The sequence below is a fragment of the Tachyglossus aculeatus genome, chromosome 17, assembly GCF_015852505.1.
Source record: "Tachyglossus aculeatus isolate mTacAcu1 chromosome 17, mTacAcu1.pri, whole genome shotgun sequence".
Taxonomy (NCBI): domain Eukaryota; kingdom Metazoa; phylum Chordata; class Mammalia; order Monotremata; family Tachyglossidae; genus Tachyglossus; species Tachyglossus aculeatus.
The window spans coordinates 42,334,401-42,352,802 of NC_052082.1; the positions used below are offsets into that span (position 1 = coordinate 42,334,401).

General features: G+C 45.4%; 1 non-coding gene across 1 annotated transcript; it reads left to right on the forward strand.

Annotated features, from left to right (window-relative positions):
* LOC119939744 lies at positions 1–138 on the forward strand. The gene has a single exon (XR_005454708.1). It is a non-coding gene; the product is annotated as a small nucleolar RNA SNORA7 (small nucleolar RNA).
* Positions 139–18,402: the final 18,264 nt, after the last annotated feature.

An 18,402-nucleotide genomic window follows, 5' to 3' on the forward strand; every position in this document is an offset into this window, starting at 1 on the left:
TCCCTTCTAGAATCACACCTGGAGAGTTTCCAGTCCTCTACCGGTCTTGGCTAAGGGAGGGAGAGTCAAGCAGAGGCCTACCCATTCCATTCCTAGCTTGGGCAGTGGCTAGCGAGTGGAAGGCCATCTGCTACAAGTCAAAACTCACCTGTACTGGACATCAGCGGCACGGGAGAGAGTCGAGGGCGGAGACTCAAGTTTACTGCAGAAATGGTAAACCATTTCTGTATTTTTGCCAAGAAAACTGTATGGATACACGACCAGAACGAGCGGGGCATTCTATGAGAGATGTGTCCGTGGAGTCTCTCTGGGCTGGAAAAGACTCGACAGCATAAGGCAAGACCTCGTCGCTTGGAAAGTGCTTGGCACAGTGTGAGCGCTTAACAAATACCATAATGATTTTTATTATTTAAGAAGAGAACCCTCTCATTATGGGAAAATTGAGTGTGAAGTAAAATACGTGAAAGCGCGAAGGAGGCCGTGGTGGGCAGTGCAACCGGAGCAGGTATGGGTTTTCACTTCACCAAGACAATCAATCAATCAATCAATTGTATTTATTGAGTGCTTACTGTGTGCAAAGCACTGTACTAAGCGCTTGGGAAGTACAAGTTGGCAACATATAGAGACAGTCCCTACCCAACAGTGGGCTCACAGTCTAAAAGGGGAGACAGAGAACAAAATCAAACATACTAACAAAATAAAATAAATAGAATAGATATGTACAAGTAAAATTAGTAAATAAGAGGCTCACGAGAGCCTCTCGGGGACAGAGACCATTTAGCAACACACCCAACCGTCCATCCCACCCCATCACTCCGCCGAGCGACGAAGCAGAACCAAATTGCCCAAGTAGGAAAATAAGTCTTTCGTTTTTTCTCAAGAACAAGGTCCTCCGTGTGTGAGTTCGTATGGCTTCGCTTTGGCATCTCTGGGTCTCTGTGGGGTGGTGTTATCATTTTTTTGTCTACACAGGACAAAATGGACTCTTTTCTGGTTCATTCTGCTCCAGACCCAGCCCAGGGAACAGCCCGGTGGGATGATACTTCTGCTGAACCAGGAACTGGAGGAGGCCATGAGAGGGTCTCTGAGGTAAAGGCCCCCACAACTACCCTACTGAATTACCGTCCGTCTCCCCCCAACCTCCTCTAGACTGTAAGCTTCTTGTGCTCAGGGAATGAGTTGATTTACTGTCATCTTGTACTCTCCCAAGCCCTTAGTACAGTGCTCTGCACACAGTATGCGCCCAATAAATACGACTGAATGAATGAATTCACAGGTGAGTGTCAGCAGGGCTTGACCCTTATCCACGAAGAAGGCCTGTTTACAGCTACTATTACCACTAGTGGATAGAGCATGGGCCCGGGAGTGACAAGGTCCTGGGTTCTAGTCCCGGCTCTGCCACTTGTCTGCTGTGTGACCTTGGGCAAGTCACTTAACTTGTCTGTGCCTCAGTTACTTCGTCTGTGAAATGGGGATTAAGCCTGTGAGCCCCACGTGGGACATGGACTGTGTCCAAACCGATTAGCTTGTGTCTACCCCCAGCACTTCGAACAGTGCCTGGCACATAGTAAGCGCTTAACAAATACCACAGTTATTATTATTAATAATAATATCTATTAAATTCCTACTATAAGCCAAGAACTATGAGTGGATAAAAGGTCGTCAGCTTGGATACGGTCCCTGCCCCATATGCGGTGTGCTTTACTAGCGAGCGACCTGCTGTGTGACTTTCAGCAAGCTACTTGACTTCTCTGAGCCTCATTTTTCTCATCTCCAAATTGGGTCTTAAATATCTCCTCCTTAGACTGTGAGCCCCATGGAGGACAGGGACGTTTCAAAAAAAAAAATTTGTTAAGCACCTACTGTGTGCCAGGCACTGTACTAAGCACCGATACAAGCGACTCAGGTTGGACACGGTCCATGTCCCATGTGGGGCTCACAAGTCTTAACCCCTACTTTGCAGATGAGGAAACTGAGGCCCAGAGAAGTCAAGTGATTTGCCCAAGGTCACACAGCAGACACATGGGACACGTGGCAGACCCGACCTAGGGAGGGAGACCAGGTATTTTATCCCCACTTTACGAAGAAGGGAACTGAGGCCCAGATAATTTAAGTGACTTACCCAAGGTCTCGCAACAGACAGAAACAGATAGAAACTCTTATCATTCCACATGACTGCCAGCTTTGCTGTGAGAATGCAGAGCTTTATGGCCTTAATCCATCAATCAGTCAATGGTATTTATTGACCATTCATTGGGTGCAGAGCACTGTTGTTGACTGTGAGCCCGTTGTTGGGTACGAATTGTCTCTATTTGTTGCCGAATTGTACCTTCCAAGCGCTTAATACAGAGCTCTGCACACAGTAAGCGCTCAATAAACACGATTGAATAAATGGATGTACTAAGCGCTTGGAAGAGCGCAATGCAATACAGTGCATAGACATGATCCCAGCCCTCAGTAAATCAATCAGTGGTATTTATTGAATGCTAACTATGTACTAAGCACTTGGGAGAGTCCAATCCAAGAGAATGAACAATGTTCCCTGCCCACAAGGAGCTTACAGTCTGGTGGACCTTTGTAGTCAGGTTTGATCCCCCTGGCCGAAGACACTGCAAAGTGGGAAAGGCCAAGAGAAAGGGAAAGGATTTGTTTTCTTGTCATGTTTCCCCTGGTCCGGAGCACATCTCCCTCCCCGGTCAATCAATCCATTGTATTTATTGAGCGCTTACTACGTAGGGCACTGTACCAAGCACTTGGGAGAGTCCGACGGAATTAGCGGACACATTCTTTAGCGGTTCCCTTTTCCTTTCTCCTTCTCGCTGCTTCATGCCTTCCCCTGACAGGTCCATGAAGCTGAGTGATGAGTGTGGGGGGTAGGTCTTCTAGCACTGAAGATGATTTATGGTTCTTTGTTACTCAAATCCCTCCACATTCCTCCCCGTTAGTCATTATGTTTAAAGGAAGAGCCGGGTCACCCTCTCCATCCCCCCCAACAACAGTCCTGTGCCTCGCTTAGCTTCGGTTTTCCCAAAAAGATCATCTTTCCAGAGAGACCGGAGCAACCACCATATTATCCCATGCCCAGCGATCTGTGGAAAAGCGACCACTTCCACCCTAAATGGTCCTTTAGCCGGGAAGGGACGGGGCAATATCAGTCGTCGAGATGAAGGATCCGGGGTGGGAAACGGATGACTTTCTTGATTTAACGGTGTGTTAAGCGCTTACTATATGCCAGGCCACCGTTCTAAACTCTGGGATAGATAATCAGGTTGGACACAATCCCTTTATCATCATCATCATCAATCGTATTTATTGAGCGCTTACTATGTGCAGAGCACTGTACTAAGCGCTTGGGAAGTACAAATTGGCAACATATAGAGACAGTCCCTACCCAACAGTGGGCTCACAGTCTAAAAGGGGGAGACAGAGAACAAAAACAAAACCAAACATACTAACAAAATAAAATAAATAGAATAGATATGTACAAGTAAAATAAATAAATAAATAGAGTAATAAATATGTACAAACATATATACATATATACAGGTGCTGTGGGGAAGGGAAGGAGGTAAAATGTGGGGGATGGCATTTGTTAAGCGCTTACTATGTGCAAAGCACTGTTCTAAGCGCTGGAGCACTGGGCTCCCTGTCTTAATCCCCAGTTTACAGTTGAGGAAACAGAGGCGCAGAGAAGCGAAGTGACTTGCCCAGGGTCACACAGCGGACAAGTGGCAGACCCGGGCCTAGAACTTAGATCGTTCTGATTCCCAGGCCCATGCTCTAACCACTAGACCACCCTGCTTATCATTTCCCTATAATATAAAGAGGAGAGACTATGTTTTTGCTAAAATGCTTCACGGGGATTTCGAAAGCAAGAGCTGTGGTTCTGCTCTGAGATGGGACGGGACTTTTTCCTCCTCTCTGCCCACAGACACAGAAAGGGAACATCCCAAGGTTAGAATAGAGAAGCAGCGTAGCGTAGTGGATAGAGCACAGGAGTCAGAAGGTCCTGGATTCTAATCCTGACTCTGCCACGTGTCTGCTTTGGGACCTTGGGTGAGTCACCTCACTTCCCTATGCCTCAGGATTGAGCCTGTGAGCCCCCCGAGAGACAGAGGCTGTGTCCAACCCGATTTGCTTGTCTCCACCCCAGAGCTTAGTGCAGTGCCTGACACGCAGTAAGTGCTTAACAAATAATAATAATAATAATAATAATAATAATGGCATTTGTTAAGCGCTTACTAAGTGCAAAGCACCATTCTAAGTGCTGGGGGGGGGCGCGGGGGGATACAAGGTGATCAGGTTGTCCCACGTAGGGCTCACAGTCTTAATCCCCATTTTACAGATGAGGTAACTGAGGCCCAGAGAAGTGAAGTGACTTGCCCAAAGTCACACAGCTGACAAGTGGCGGAGCCGGGATTAGAACTCATGACCTCTGGCTCCCAAGCCCATGCTCTTTCCACTGAGCCACGCTGCTTCTCACATTACCACTATTATAATTATAGAATTTAAAGTCATGCGTTCGCAGCCCTCAGGAAGCATTGTCTTAGTAGCAAGCTACAAGGGCTGTCTGTCAACAGCTCCCCAAGTCCAACTGTACATCTTATGCTATGCCCATCACCTGCATCCTTAAATAATAATAATAATGATAAGAACAGTAATATTAATGGTATTTAAGTGCTTACTTTGTGCCAAGAACTGTACTAAGAACTGATAGTAGACACAATGCCATCAGATCAGACACGGGCTGAGAAGCAGCGTGGCCTAGTGGGTAGAGCACGGGACTGGGAATCCGAGGACCTGGGTTCTAATTCTGTCTCCGCCACGCGTCTGCTAGGTGACCTTGGGCAAGTCACTTAACTTCTCTGGGTCCCAGTTACCTCACCTGCGAAATAGAGGACTTGTGAGCCCCACACGGGACATGGATTGTGTCCAACCTGATTAACTTGTTTCGGTGCTTAGCACGGTGCCCGGCACATAGTAAGCGCTTAACAAATACCATTAAAAAAAAGTCGCTGTCCTCCATGGGGCTCACAGTCTCAGGAGGAGATATTTAAGACCCAATTTGGAGATGGGAAAAGTGAGGCTCAGAGAGGTTAAGTAGCCTGCTGAAGGTCACACAGCAGATCTTTCAGTCCTGTGCTCCTCCTGGAAGGCCACACTGCTTCTATCTAGATCTGTCTCTTTTGCTGTGGGCAAGTGGCATCTAATGAACGGAAAGCAAATGTTCTGGGTTTTAGTCTTGGCTTCCCTGCCGTCTTACTGTGAAGTTGTTAAGAAGACATTGACACTCTCCATGCCTCAGTTTACCCCTGTGAAAAAGGCAGGTTCTTTTTTAATGGCATTTGTTGAGCCATTCATTCACTCAATCGTATTTATTGAGCACTTACTGTGTGCAGAGCACTGTACTAAGCACTTGGGAAGTACAAGTCGGCAACATATAGAGACGGGTCCTACCCAGCAACGGGCTCACAGTCTAGAAGGGGGAGACAGATAACAAAACAAAACATGTAGACAGGTGTCAAAATCGTCAGAACAAATAGAATTAAAGCTAAATACACATCATTAACAAAATAAATAGAATAGTAAATACGTACAAGTAAAATAAATGGAGTAATAAATCTGTACAAATATATACAAGTATTTGTTAAGCACTTACGATGTGCCAGGCACTGTCCTAAGCACTGGGGTAGATGCGCATTCCACGTCCCACATGAGGCTCACAGCCTTATCCCCCATTTTACAGATGAGGTAACTGAGGCACAGAGAAGTTAATAATAATAACAACAATAATAATAAGCGGACTGTGAGTTCGCTGTGGGCAGGGAATGTGTTGTTTTATTGTACTCTCCCAAGTGCTTAGTACAGTGCTTTGCACACAGTACAAGCGCAACAAATACTATTGAATGAAGGAATGAATAAGTGGCAGAGCTGGGATTAGAACCCAGGTCCTCTGAATCCCAGGCCTGTGCTCTTTTCATGAGGCCACTTGCCAACTTAATAGAGTTGTGGGGGCAATTAAATAATCAATCAATCAATCGTATTTATTGAGCGCTTACTGTGTGCAGAGCACTGTACTAAGCGCTTGGGAAGTACAAGTTAGCAACATAGAGAGACGGTCCCTACCTAACAGTGAGCTCAGTCTAGAAGGGGGAGACAGAGAACAAAACCAAACATATTAACAAAATAAAATAGATATGTACAAGTAAAATAAATAAATAGAGTAATCAATCAATCGTATTTATTGAGCGCTTACTGTGTGCAGAGCACTGTACTAAGCACTTGGGAAGTACAAGTTGGCAACATATAGAGACAGTCCCTACCCAACAGAGAGCAAAATCAAACATACTAACAAAATAAAATAAATAGGATATGTACAAGTAAAATAAATAAATAGAGTAATAAATATGTACAAACATATATACATATATACAGGTGCTGTGGGGAAGGGAAGGAGGTAAGATGGGGGGATGGAGGGGGGATGAGGGGGAGAGGAAGGAAGGTACTTTCTGTGCATCTAGTAATAATCTTAATAATAATATCTGTGGTACTTGTTAAGCGCTTACAATATACCAAACACTAAGCGCCAGGGTAGATACGAGATCATCAGGCCAGACACAGTCTCTGCTTTCATGGGGCTTAATACAGGGTTCTGCACACAGTAAGCGCTCAATAAATGCGACTGAATGAATGGGGCTAACGATTTAAGTAGGAAGGGATAATAGGTTTCCAAACTCCATTTCGCAGATGAGAAAACTGAGGCACAGTTGAGCTTGACTTGCCCAATAATAATAATAATAATAATAATGGCATTTATTGAGCGCATACTATGTGCAAAGCCCAAGCTCACACAGATAGGCACATGTAAGTAGAAAGCATCCTCAGTACAAATGGCAGCGCTTAGAACAGTGTTTGGCACATAGCAAGCGCTTAACAGATACCATAATTATTAAATAACAGGGGCCGTGCCTAATTCCCATCTGCGTACTCTCTGTCAGCACTTAGAACAGTGCTCTGCACAGAATCAGCCCTTAATAAATATTATATTTCTACTATAAAACCGGATCTTATTTTGCTTCATTCTTGGTCTGTGGTTTAAGATTCATACTAGACACCCCCCCTCTAGATTGTAAGCTCATTATGGGCAAGGAAAGGGCCTGCTAATTCTGCGGCATTGTACTCTCCTAAGCGCTTAGTAAAGTGCTCTGCACACTGTATGTGCTCCATAAATACAATCAAATGAATGATTGGATGCATTAGACTGAAATGGCAGGAAAAGAGAGATGGGGCCGGACACGAGAAACAATACGCGTGGATGGATCGCAATATTTCCTTGAACCTTCCTGGGGGAAATAATCCGGGAGGTAATATTTTTACATGTCTAAGAGGGAAGGCATTTCCTCCCAATGGAGCCGATGATGGGAACTTGCCCGAGATGTGATGGATGGAGGAGGGGGTTAGCAGGATGGGGCTGAGGGGCTGGATCCTTAGACTATAAATCACGGGGACGTAGACGTATGCGAACAAAAAGCTACCCCACCCATTCTCTCCTCCAGTTTTCTCCTTAAAAAATTAGGCCGAGCAGTTGTCTTAATTATAACACTGTTGGGGAATAAGCAAAACTTGTCCCTTGCTGATCTTACTCTAGGGAGAGGCGGAGGCGGTTAGTAACCTTGACGATGGGTGTTTGGAAATTCTAAAATGTTTTTTCATCAATTTGTACTTCCCAAGCGCTTAGTACAGTGCTCTGCACATAGTAAGCGCTCAATGAATACGATTGATGATGATGATGATGATCCGTTTTGATGCCTTTCACTAAGCACCCCGGCCTGGAGGATGGAGGGAGGGGGCAGAGGTCACCCCTGCTGTTGGCATTCGGCTCAGTAGGATCCCGGTATTTTGGCTTCTCATTGGTTTGCCCCTTTAAGCAGCTCACCAGACTGTCAGGAATATGATGATGATGATAATAATAATTGGGATATTTGTTAAGCACTCACTATGTGCCGAGCACTGTACTAAGGGCCGGGATAGATACAACATCAACAGCTCGTTGTGGGCTGGAAATGTGTCTTTAGGTTGTTATATTGTACTCTCCCAAGCACTTAGGACAGTGTTTTGCACATAGTAAGTACTCAATAAATACGTCTGAATGAATGAACGAACGACTGAATGAATGAGGTCCCACACAGGGCTCGCAGACTAACTAGGAGGGAGAACAGGGATGAATCCCCATTTTGCAGGCGAGGGAACTGAGGCCCAGAGAAGTTAAATGACTTCTTCATTCATTCATTCAATCGTATTTATTGAGCGCTTACTGTGTGCAGAGCACTGGACTAAGCGCTTGGGAAGTACAATTCGGCAACAGAGACGGTCCCTACCCAACAACGGGCTCACAGTCTAGAAGGGGGAGACAGACAACAAAACAAAACATATGGACAGGTGTTAAGTCATCAGAATAAATAGAAATAAAGCTAGATGCACATCATTAACAAAATAAATAGAATAGTAAATATGTCCAAGTAAAATAAATAGAGTAATAAATCTGTACAAATGTATGTACAGGTGCTGTGGGGAGGGGAAGGAGGTAGGGCAGGGGGGATGGGGAGGAGGAGAGGAAAAAAGGGGCTCAGTCTGGGAAAGCCTCCTGGAGGAGGTGAGCTCTTGTAGGGCTTTGAAGGGAGGAAGAGAGCTACCTTGGCGGATGTGCAGAGGGAGGGCATTCCAGGCCAGGAGGTGGACGTGGGCCGGGGTTCGATGGCGGAAAAGGCGATATAGTACTTTGCACACAGTAAGCGTTCAACAAATCCGATTGAATGAATGATTGAAAGTGGAGCAGGGATGAACTTCGATCGGGGGTGAGAGTGGTCCCTCTTCTCCAATGCCCTAACCCCACCAGTCTGATTCTTGCCCTGGGGCCACCCGTCTCTCAGACTCGGCTCTAACCGGTTTATAATGAGAAATTCCCGTTGCGTAAACACAGACTGAATTTCCAACATGGAATTCACCGAGACTCGATGAATAGGCCCTCTGGAGCGGACACGATGGGAGTGCCGAGAGCTCTTTGTTTTCGTCGTTCGATTTTTTCCTAAGCAAAACAGCGGCTGCGTCAGAGGAGCGTGGTCAAGGTGAGGAACGGGAGCCTCGGGTATTTCTGGTCGGGGGATTTGGCCGAGGCAATCAGTCCTCATTTATTGAACACTGGGACAAAGGCCCTGAACCAGGCGACCCGCTCAGAAAGGCCCATTCCCCAGAGATCACGAGATGGCAGCGGGAGTCCACACAGTAGGGTGAGAAGCAGCGTCGTCTAGTGGATAGAGCACCGGCCTAGGACCTGGGTTCGAATCCCCGCTTGCCGCTCGTCTGCTGGGTGACCTTGGGCAAATCACTTCACTTCTCCAGGCCTCGGTTACCTCATCTGTGAAATGGGGATTATGACTGTGAACCCCAGGTGGGGCAGGGACTGTGCTCAACCCGATCAGCTTGTATCTACCCCAGTGCATTATACAGGGCCTGGCACATAGTAAGTGCTTAATAAATACCATTAAAAAAAAAAAGTAGCCTCTCACTAGGGTGGTCATCAACGTCTTCATGGAAACTGGATGCTCCTTTGCCGACACAGAATAACAGATGGGCCTGGATTATGAAGGTCACACAGCCAAATGTAATTGTTATTATTATTTATTTGTTAAGCTCGTACTATGCGTCAAGGACTATTCTAAGCACCAGGATAGAGCTACGTTAATCAGATGGGACACAGTCCCTGTCCCACATGAGGCTCACAATCTAAGCAGGAGGAAGAACAAGCACTGAACACCTATTTTTCAGATGAGGTCCCAGACTGAGCCCCTTCCTTCCTCTCCCCCTCGTCCCCCCCTCCATCCCCCCCATCTTACCTCCTTCCCTTCCCCACAGCACCTGTATATATGTATATATGTTTGTACATATTTATTACTCTATTTATTTATTTATCTTACTTGCACATATCTATTCTATTTATTTTATTTTGTTAGTATGTTTGGTTTGGTTCTCTGTCTCCCCCTTCTAGACTGTGAGCCCACTGTTGGGTAGGGACTGTCTCTATGTGTTGCCGACTTGTACTTCCCAAGCACTTAGTACAGTGCTCTGCACACAGTAAGTGCTCAATAAATACGATTGATTGATTGATTGACTGATTGCAGAGAAGTCATGACTTGCTCCAGGTCACACAGCAGACAAGTGGCAGAGCGAGGATTAGAACCCAGGTCCTCTGACTCCTAACACCGTGCTCTTTCCACTAGGACGTGCCTCTCCTCGTGACATCATACAGCACTTTTAACAGAAATCTCTCTTTTTTCTTCCTCCTCCTCTCCCTGAACTATTTTAGAATCTGCCTCCCTACTAAATGGTAAGATCCTTAGGGGCAGGGATCCTACTGAACTCTTCCCAGTGCTTAGCGTCCTGTGCATAGCAAGCACTTAATAAAAACTACTGATTGATTGAAAAGTATCTGGAGCCATATCCATCAGTGATAGTTATTGAGCATTTATTTTATGCAGAGCACTGTACTAAGCTCTTGGGAGAGTACAAAACAACAACAAAAAGACCCATTCCCTGCCCACAGCGAGCTTACAGTCTAGTGGAAAGATCCCGGGCTTGGGAGTCAGAGGTCATGGGTTCTAATCCCGGCTCCGCCATTAATCAGCTGTGTGACTTTGGCCAAGTCACTTCTCTATGCCTCAGTTCCCTCATCTGTAAAAAAAATGGGGATTAAGATTGTGAGCCCCACGTGGGACAACCTGATCACCTTGTATCCCCCCGGCGCTTAGAAAAGTGTTTGGCACATAGTAAGCGCTTAACAAATGCCATCATTATTATATTATTATTATTATTAAAGAAGGGGCTTACACTAATGGCACTCAATAATACCAGACTTCTGGACTGCCGGAAAAACAAACAAATGGATTTTGGAGCAAATTAAACCCAAGTGGTCTTTGGAAGGCCAAATGACTCGATTTAGATTAGCATATTTTGGACACATCATCAGGAGGACGAATTCCCTGGAGACGATACTAATGCTGGGAGAAGTCCAGGGAAAACGTGGAAGAGGCAAACTGGCAGCTAGATGGATAGAGACAACAATAACGGAAGAGCCGGTGGAAAGGTTGCGGATTATGGCGGGGGACAGGACGTTCTGGAGAAAGTATATCCATGGAGTCGCTATGAATCGAAAATGACTGTTGGCCGCAGCGGCAGCCTTCTCTGAGACAGGCCCTCTTTATTAAAATGTAAACTCCTCGTGGGCAAGGAACAGCTCACTTATTTATTCCGTTCTTCCCAAACACCTAACACGACGTCCTACACAAAGTGCTTGTTGAGGACATACTACAGTGTGGCTCAGTGGAAAGAGCCCGGGCTTTGGAGTCAGAGATCGTGGGTTCAAATCCCGGCTCTTCCAATTGTCAGCTAACTATGAGCAAGTCACTTCACTTCTCTGTGCCTCAGTTACCTCATCTGTAAAATGGGGATTAAGACTGTGAGCCCCCTGTGGGACAACCTGATCCCCTTGTAGCCTCCCCAGTGCTTAGATCAGTGCTTTGCACATAGTAAGCGCTTAATAAATACCATCATCATCATTACTACTACAGATATTGGACAAGAACAGGTTATAACATATGTGTTACACAAGGCATAAAATAATGACATACTACGCATCATGGGTTCTAGTCCCGGCTCTGCCACCGATCTGCTGTGTGACTTTGGACAAGTCACTTCACTTCTCTGGGCCTCGGTTCCCTCGTCTTAAAATGGGGATTGAGACCGAGAGTCCTATGTGGGGCAGGGCCTTTATCCACCCTGATTTGCTTGTATCCACCCCAGCGCTCAGTACAGTGCCTGGCTCATAGTAAATGATTAACAAATATCCTTATTATTATTTTTATCACTTGAAGAAGTTCTTCCCAACCTGTCTGAACCTTGAGATTGTCTCTGAGCCAGGGGGTGAGGGGGAGGATTCTGACTTCTCCACTGACTTGCTCACTTATTATATAATAATAATGATAATGGTATTTGTTAAGCACTTACTATGTGCCAAGCACTGTTCTAAGCACTGGGGGGGATACAAGGTTATCTGGTCTTTTCATTCCCTTCTCATGTCCCTCTGAAATCAGGTACGATCTCTGAGCCATGAAACACAGTGGGAGGAACCAATCAATCAATCAATCAATCAATCATATTTATTGAGCACTTACTGTGTGCAGAGCACTGTACTAAGCGCTTGGGAAGTACAAGTTGGCAACATATAGAGACAGTCCCTACCCAACAGTGGGCTCACAGTCTAGAAGACAGAAAGAGGCTGGCCCTTATATTAAAAATATTAAATACAGAGATATTTGGTTCATTCATTCAATTGTATTTATTGAGAGTTTACTGTATGCAAAGCACTGTACTAAGCCTTTGGGAGAGTACACTTTAACAATAATAACACTAATAATAGTAATAATAATTGTGCTTCTTGTTAAGTGCTTACTATGTGGCAGGCGTTATACTAGCACCGGGGTAGATACAAGGAAATCAGGTCAGACACAGTCCCTGTCCTATATGAGGCTCACTGTCTTCACCCCCATTTTACAGATGAAGGAACTGAGGCACAGAGAAGTGAAGTGACTCGCCGAAGGTCACACAGCGGACATTTGGCAAAGCCGGGATTAGAACCCACATCCTCCCACTTCCAGGCCGGGGCTCTTTCCCTTAGGCCAAAAGACACATTCCCTGCCAACAATGAGCTTACAGCCTAGAGGGGAAGACAGACATCGATATGAATGAATGAATAAATAAATAAATTAATTAATTACAGCTATGAATAAAGCGGGAAATCAGGGCGATGAAGAAGGGAGTGGGAGAAGAGGAAAGGAGGGCTTAGTCAGGGAAGGCCTCTTGGAGGAGATGGGCCTTCAATAGGACTTTGAAGGAGGGGAGAGTAAATGTCCCTCGGAGCAACGTTGCCTTGTGAAATAGTAAGAGCCTGGGAGTAAGAGGCTCTGGGTTCCAATCCTGCCCCGGACTCTTGCTTGCTGTGTGACTTTGGGCCTGTGCCTCAGTGTTCTCATCCGTAAAATGGGGATTAAATATGTTTTCCCTCTCTCTTACTCTGTGAGCCCCTTGGGAGACAGGGACTGCCTATGCAAAGCAGCGCGGCTCAGTAGGAAAGCGCTCAATAAATACGATTGATTGATTGATTAACAGAAGTAGCGTGGCTCAGTGGCAAGAGCCCAGGCTTTGGAGTCAGAAGTCATGGGTTCAAATCCCAGCTCCGCCAATTGCCAGCTGTGTGACTTTGGGCAAGTCACTTCACTTCTCTGGGCCTCAGTTACCTCATCTGGAAAATGGGGATGAAGACTGTGAGCCCCACGAGGGACAACTTGATCACCTTGTAACCTCCCCAGCACTTAGAACAGTGCTTTGCACATAGTAAGTGCTTAATAAATATTGTTATTATTGTAGCTACCCCAGTGCTTAGTACAGTTCTTGGCGTCTAGTAAGTGCTTAACAAATACCACAATTATTATTATTATCATTTATTAATAAAACCAAGCTGTTACCCTACGTACTATTCATCAGGAGATGAAAAGCAGACAAATGATCACTAAATCCTGCTTAGAGACAGATGGCAGCTGAAATGGCAGATGAACTGGGCCTGATCCCTAAGGCAGGGCAATGAAATAATAATAATAATGATAACAAAAATAGTACTTCTTAAGTGTTCACTATGTGCCAAGCACTGTTCTAAGCACTGGGGTAGATACAAGGTAATCAGGTTGAACACAGTCCCTGTCCCACAAGGGGCTCACAGTCTCAATCCCCATTTTACAGAGGAGGTAACTGAGGCACAGAGAAGTGACGTTACTTGCCCAAGGTCACACAGCAGACATTTGGAGAGCCAGGATTAGAACCCATGTCCTCCGAATTCCAGGCCCAGGCTCTTTCCACTAGACCAAACTGCTTTCCCAGAAGGACCCAGAAGGATCTGGCTTCTAGCCCTGGCCACGCCACTTGTCTGCTGTGTGACCCTCGGAAAGTCACCTACCTCTCTGTGCCTCACTTATCTCATTTGTAAAATGGGGATTTTACATAGTAAGTGCTCAACAAATACCATCATTACTATCATCATCGACCCCAGCTCTTAGAAAAGTGCCCGGCACATAGTCAGTGCTTCACAAACATCATAAAAAAGGGGTTCTAGTTATCCCAAAACACATTACTTTTGCCAAAGGGCCTGCTTCTGTTCTCATCCTGGCTCTGCCACTTGTCTGCTGTGTGACCTTGGGCAAGTCCCTTCACTTCTCCGTGCCTCAGTTCCCTCATCTGGAAAATGGGAATCGAGACTGTGAGCCGCATGTGGTTCAGGGACTGTGTCCAACCAGATTTGCTTGTTTTCCCTCCAGTGCTTAGTTCAGCGCGTGGCCCGTAGTAAGCACTTAACAAATACCACCATCATTATCAATCAGTCAATCAATCGTATTGATTGAGTGCTTACTGTGTGCGGAGCACTGTACTAAGCGCTTGGGAAGTCCAAGTTGGCAACATGTAGCGACGGTCCCTACCCAACAGTGGGCTCACAGTCTAGAAGGGGGAGACAGAGAACAAAACCAAACACATTAACAAAATAAAATAAATAGAATATATATGTACAAGTAAAATAAATAGAGTAATAAATACGTACAAATCAATCAATCGATCAGTCATATTTATTGAGCGCTTACTGTGTGCAGAGCACTGTACTAAGCGCTTGGGAAGTCCAAGTTGGCAACAAATAGAGACAGTCCCTACCCAACAGTGGGCTCACAGTCTAAAAGGGGGAGACAGAGAACAAAACCAAACATACTAACAAAATAAAATAAATAAAATAGATATGAACAAGTAGAATAAATAAATAAATAGAGTAATAAATATGTACAAACATATATACATATATACAGGTGCTGTGGGGAAGGGAAGGAGGTAAGGCGGGGGGATGGAGAGGGAGAGGATGGAGAGAGGAAGGAGGGGAATCATTATTATCATTATTATAATTATCATTATTGTCATTATTATTAGAAAAGCAGCGTGGTTTAGTGGAGAGATCACAGGCCTGGGGGTCAGAAGGTCATGGATTCTAATCCCGGCTCTGTCATGTGTCTGCTGGGTGACCTTGGGCAAGTCACTTAATTCTCTGGGCCTCAGATACCTCATTTGTAAACTGAGGATTAAGAGTGTGAGCCCCATGTGGGCCGGGGACTGTGTCCAATCTGCTTAACATATATAATAATAATAATGATAGCATTTATTAAGCGCTTACTATGTGCAAAGAGCTTAGGACAGTGCTTGACACATAGTGAGCACTTAACAAGTAGAGAAGAGCAGAGAGAAGCAGCGTGGCTCAGCGGAAAGAGCCCGGGCTTGGGAGTCAGAGGTCATGGGTTCAAACCCCGGCTCAGCCAATTGTCAGCTGTGTGACTTTGGGCAAGTCATTTAACTTCTCTGTGCCTCAGTTACGTCATCTGTAAAATGGGGATTAAGACTGTGAGCCCACTGTGGGACATCCTGATCACCTTGTAACCTCCCCAGCGCTTAGAACAGTGCTTTGCACATAGTAAGCGCTTAATAAATGCCATTATTATTATTATTATTATTATTATGGGTTCAAATCCCAGCTCTGCCAATTGTCAGCTGGGTGACTCTGGGCAGGTCACTTAACTTCTCTGTGCCTCAGTTCCCTCATCTGTAAAATGGGGATTAAGGCTGTGGGCCCCTCGTGGGACAACCTGATCAATTTGTATCCTGAACAGTGCTTTGCACATAACAAGCGCTTAACAAATGCCATTATTATCAAGTACTATCATTTTTTTCTAGATTGTGAGCCCGTTGTGGGCAGGGATTGTCTCTGTTTGTTGCCGAATTGAATAGCCCACTGTTGGGTAGGGACTGTCTCTATATGTTGCCAATTTGTACTTCCCAAGCGCTTAGTACAGTGCTCTGCACATAGTGAGCGCTCAATAAATACGATTGATGATGCTAATACCACAGTTGGTATTGGTATTTACGATTCGACTTTCCAAGCGCTTAGTATAGCGCTCCGCACACAGTAAGCGCCCAATAAATAGGATCGAATGATTGAGAGCTCCCTGGCTGAGCCCCCCATTCCTCGACTCCTCCTCCCCTCCCCATCACCCCTACTCCCTCCCTCTGCCCTACCCCCCTTCCCTCCCCACAGCACTCGTGTCTATTTGTACATATTTATTACTCTATTTTATTAAGGTGTATATATCTATAATTTTATTGATCTATATTGATGATATTGACACCTGTCTACTTGTTTTGTTCCGTTGTCCGTCTCCCCCTTCTAGACTGTGAGCCCATTGTTGGGTAGGGACCGTCTCGAGAGGTTGCCAACTTGTACTTCCCGAGCGCTTAGTACAGTGCTCTGCGCACAGTAAGCGCTCAATAAATACGAGTGAATGAATGAATGAACAGAGGCTCAGTGGAAAGAGCCCGGGCTTTGGAGTCAGAGGTCACGGGTTCGAATCCCGGCTCCACCGCACGTCTGCTGTGTGACCTCGGGCAAGTCACTTCACTTCTCTGGGCCTCAGTTCCCTCATCTGTAAAACGGGGGTGAAGACTGTAAGCCCCATGTGGGACAATTTGATTACCTTGTATCTACCCCAGCGCTTAGAACGGTGCTTGGCACATAGTAAGTGCTTAACAAATACCAACATTATCTTCTAGACTGTGAGCCCACTGTTGGGTAGGGACTGTCTCTATATGTTGCCAGCTTGTACTTCCCAAGTGCTTAGTACAGTGCTCTGCACACAGTAAGCGCTCAATAAATACGACCGATTGATTGATTAACAGAAGTAGCGTGGCTCAGTGGCAAGAGCCCAGGCTTTGGAGTCACAGGTCATGGGTTCAAATCCCAGCTCAGCCAATTGTCAGCTGTGTGACTTTGGGCAAGCCACTTCACTTCTCTGGGCCTCAGTTACCACATCTGGAAAATGGGGATGAAGACTGTGAGCCCCCCGTGGGGCAACCTGATCACCTTGCAACCTCCCCAGCGCTTAGAACAGTGCTTTGTTTGTACAGATTTATTATTCTATATTACTTGTACATATTTACTATTCTATTTATTTTGTTAATGATGTGCATCTAGCTTTATTTCTATTTATTCTGATGACTTGACACCTGTCCACATTTTTTGTTTTGTTGTCTCTCTCCCCCTTCTAGACTGTGAGCCCGTTGTTGGGGAGGGACCGTCTCTATATGTTGTTGACTTGTACTTCCCAATCGCTTAGTACAGTGCTCTGCACATGGTAAGCGTTCAATAAATACGATTGAATGAATGCTTTGCACACAGTAGCACTTAATAAATGCCACTATTATTATTATTATTAAATCCGATGGAATGAATGACTATTATGCGTGGCTCAGTGGAAAGAGCCCGGGCTTTGGAGTCAGAGGTCGTGGGTTCTTTCATTCATTCACTCAATCGTATTTATTGAGCGCTTACTGTGTGCAGAGCACTGTACTAAGCGCGTGGGAGAGTGCAAGTCGGCAACATCTAGAGACAGGCCCTCCCCAACAACGGGCTCACAGTCTAGAAGGGGGAGACAGACAACAAAACAAAGCAGGTGGACAGGTGTCAAGTCATCAGAATAAATAGAAATAAAGCTAGATGCACATCGCCACTTAGCTGTGTGACTTTGGGCAAGTCACTTCGCTTCTCTGGGCCTCAGTCCCCTCATCTGTCAAATGGGGATGAAGACTTTGAGCCCCCCGTGGGACAACCTGATCAACTTGTAACCTCCCCAGGGCTTAGAACAGCGCTTTGCACATAATACGCGCTTAATAAATGCTATTATTATTATTATTATTATTATTATTATTCTCTGGACCTCAGTTCCCTCCTCTGTCAAATGGGGATGAAGACTGTGAGCCCCCCGTGGGACCACCTGATCACCTTGTAACCTCCCCAGGGCTTAGAACAGCTCTTTGCACATAATAAGCGCTTAATAAATGCTATTATTATTGTTATTATCATTATTATTATTATTCTCTGGACCTCAGTTCCCTCATCTGTCAAATGAGGACGAAGACTGTGAGCCCCCCGTGGGACAACCTGATCAACTTGTAACCTCCCCAGCGCTTAGAACAGCGCTTTGCACATAATAAGTGCTTAAGAAATGCTATTATTATTATTATTATTATTATTATTATTATTATTATTCTCTGGACCTCAGTTCCCTCATCTGTCAAATGGGGATGAAGACTGTGAGCCCCCCGTGGGACCACCTGATCACCTTGGAACCTCCCCAGCGCTTAGAACAGCGCTTTGCACATAGTAAACCCTTAATAAATGTAATAATAATAATAATAATAATAATAATAATAATA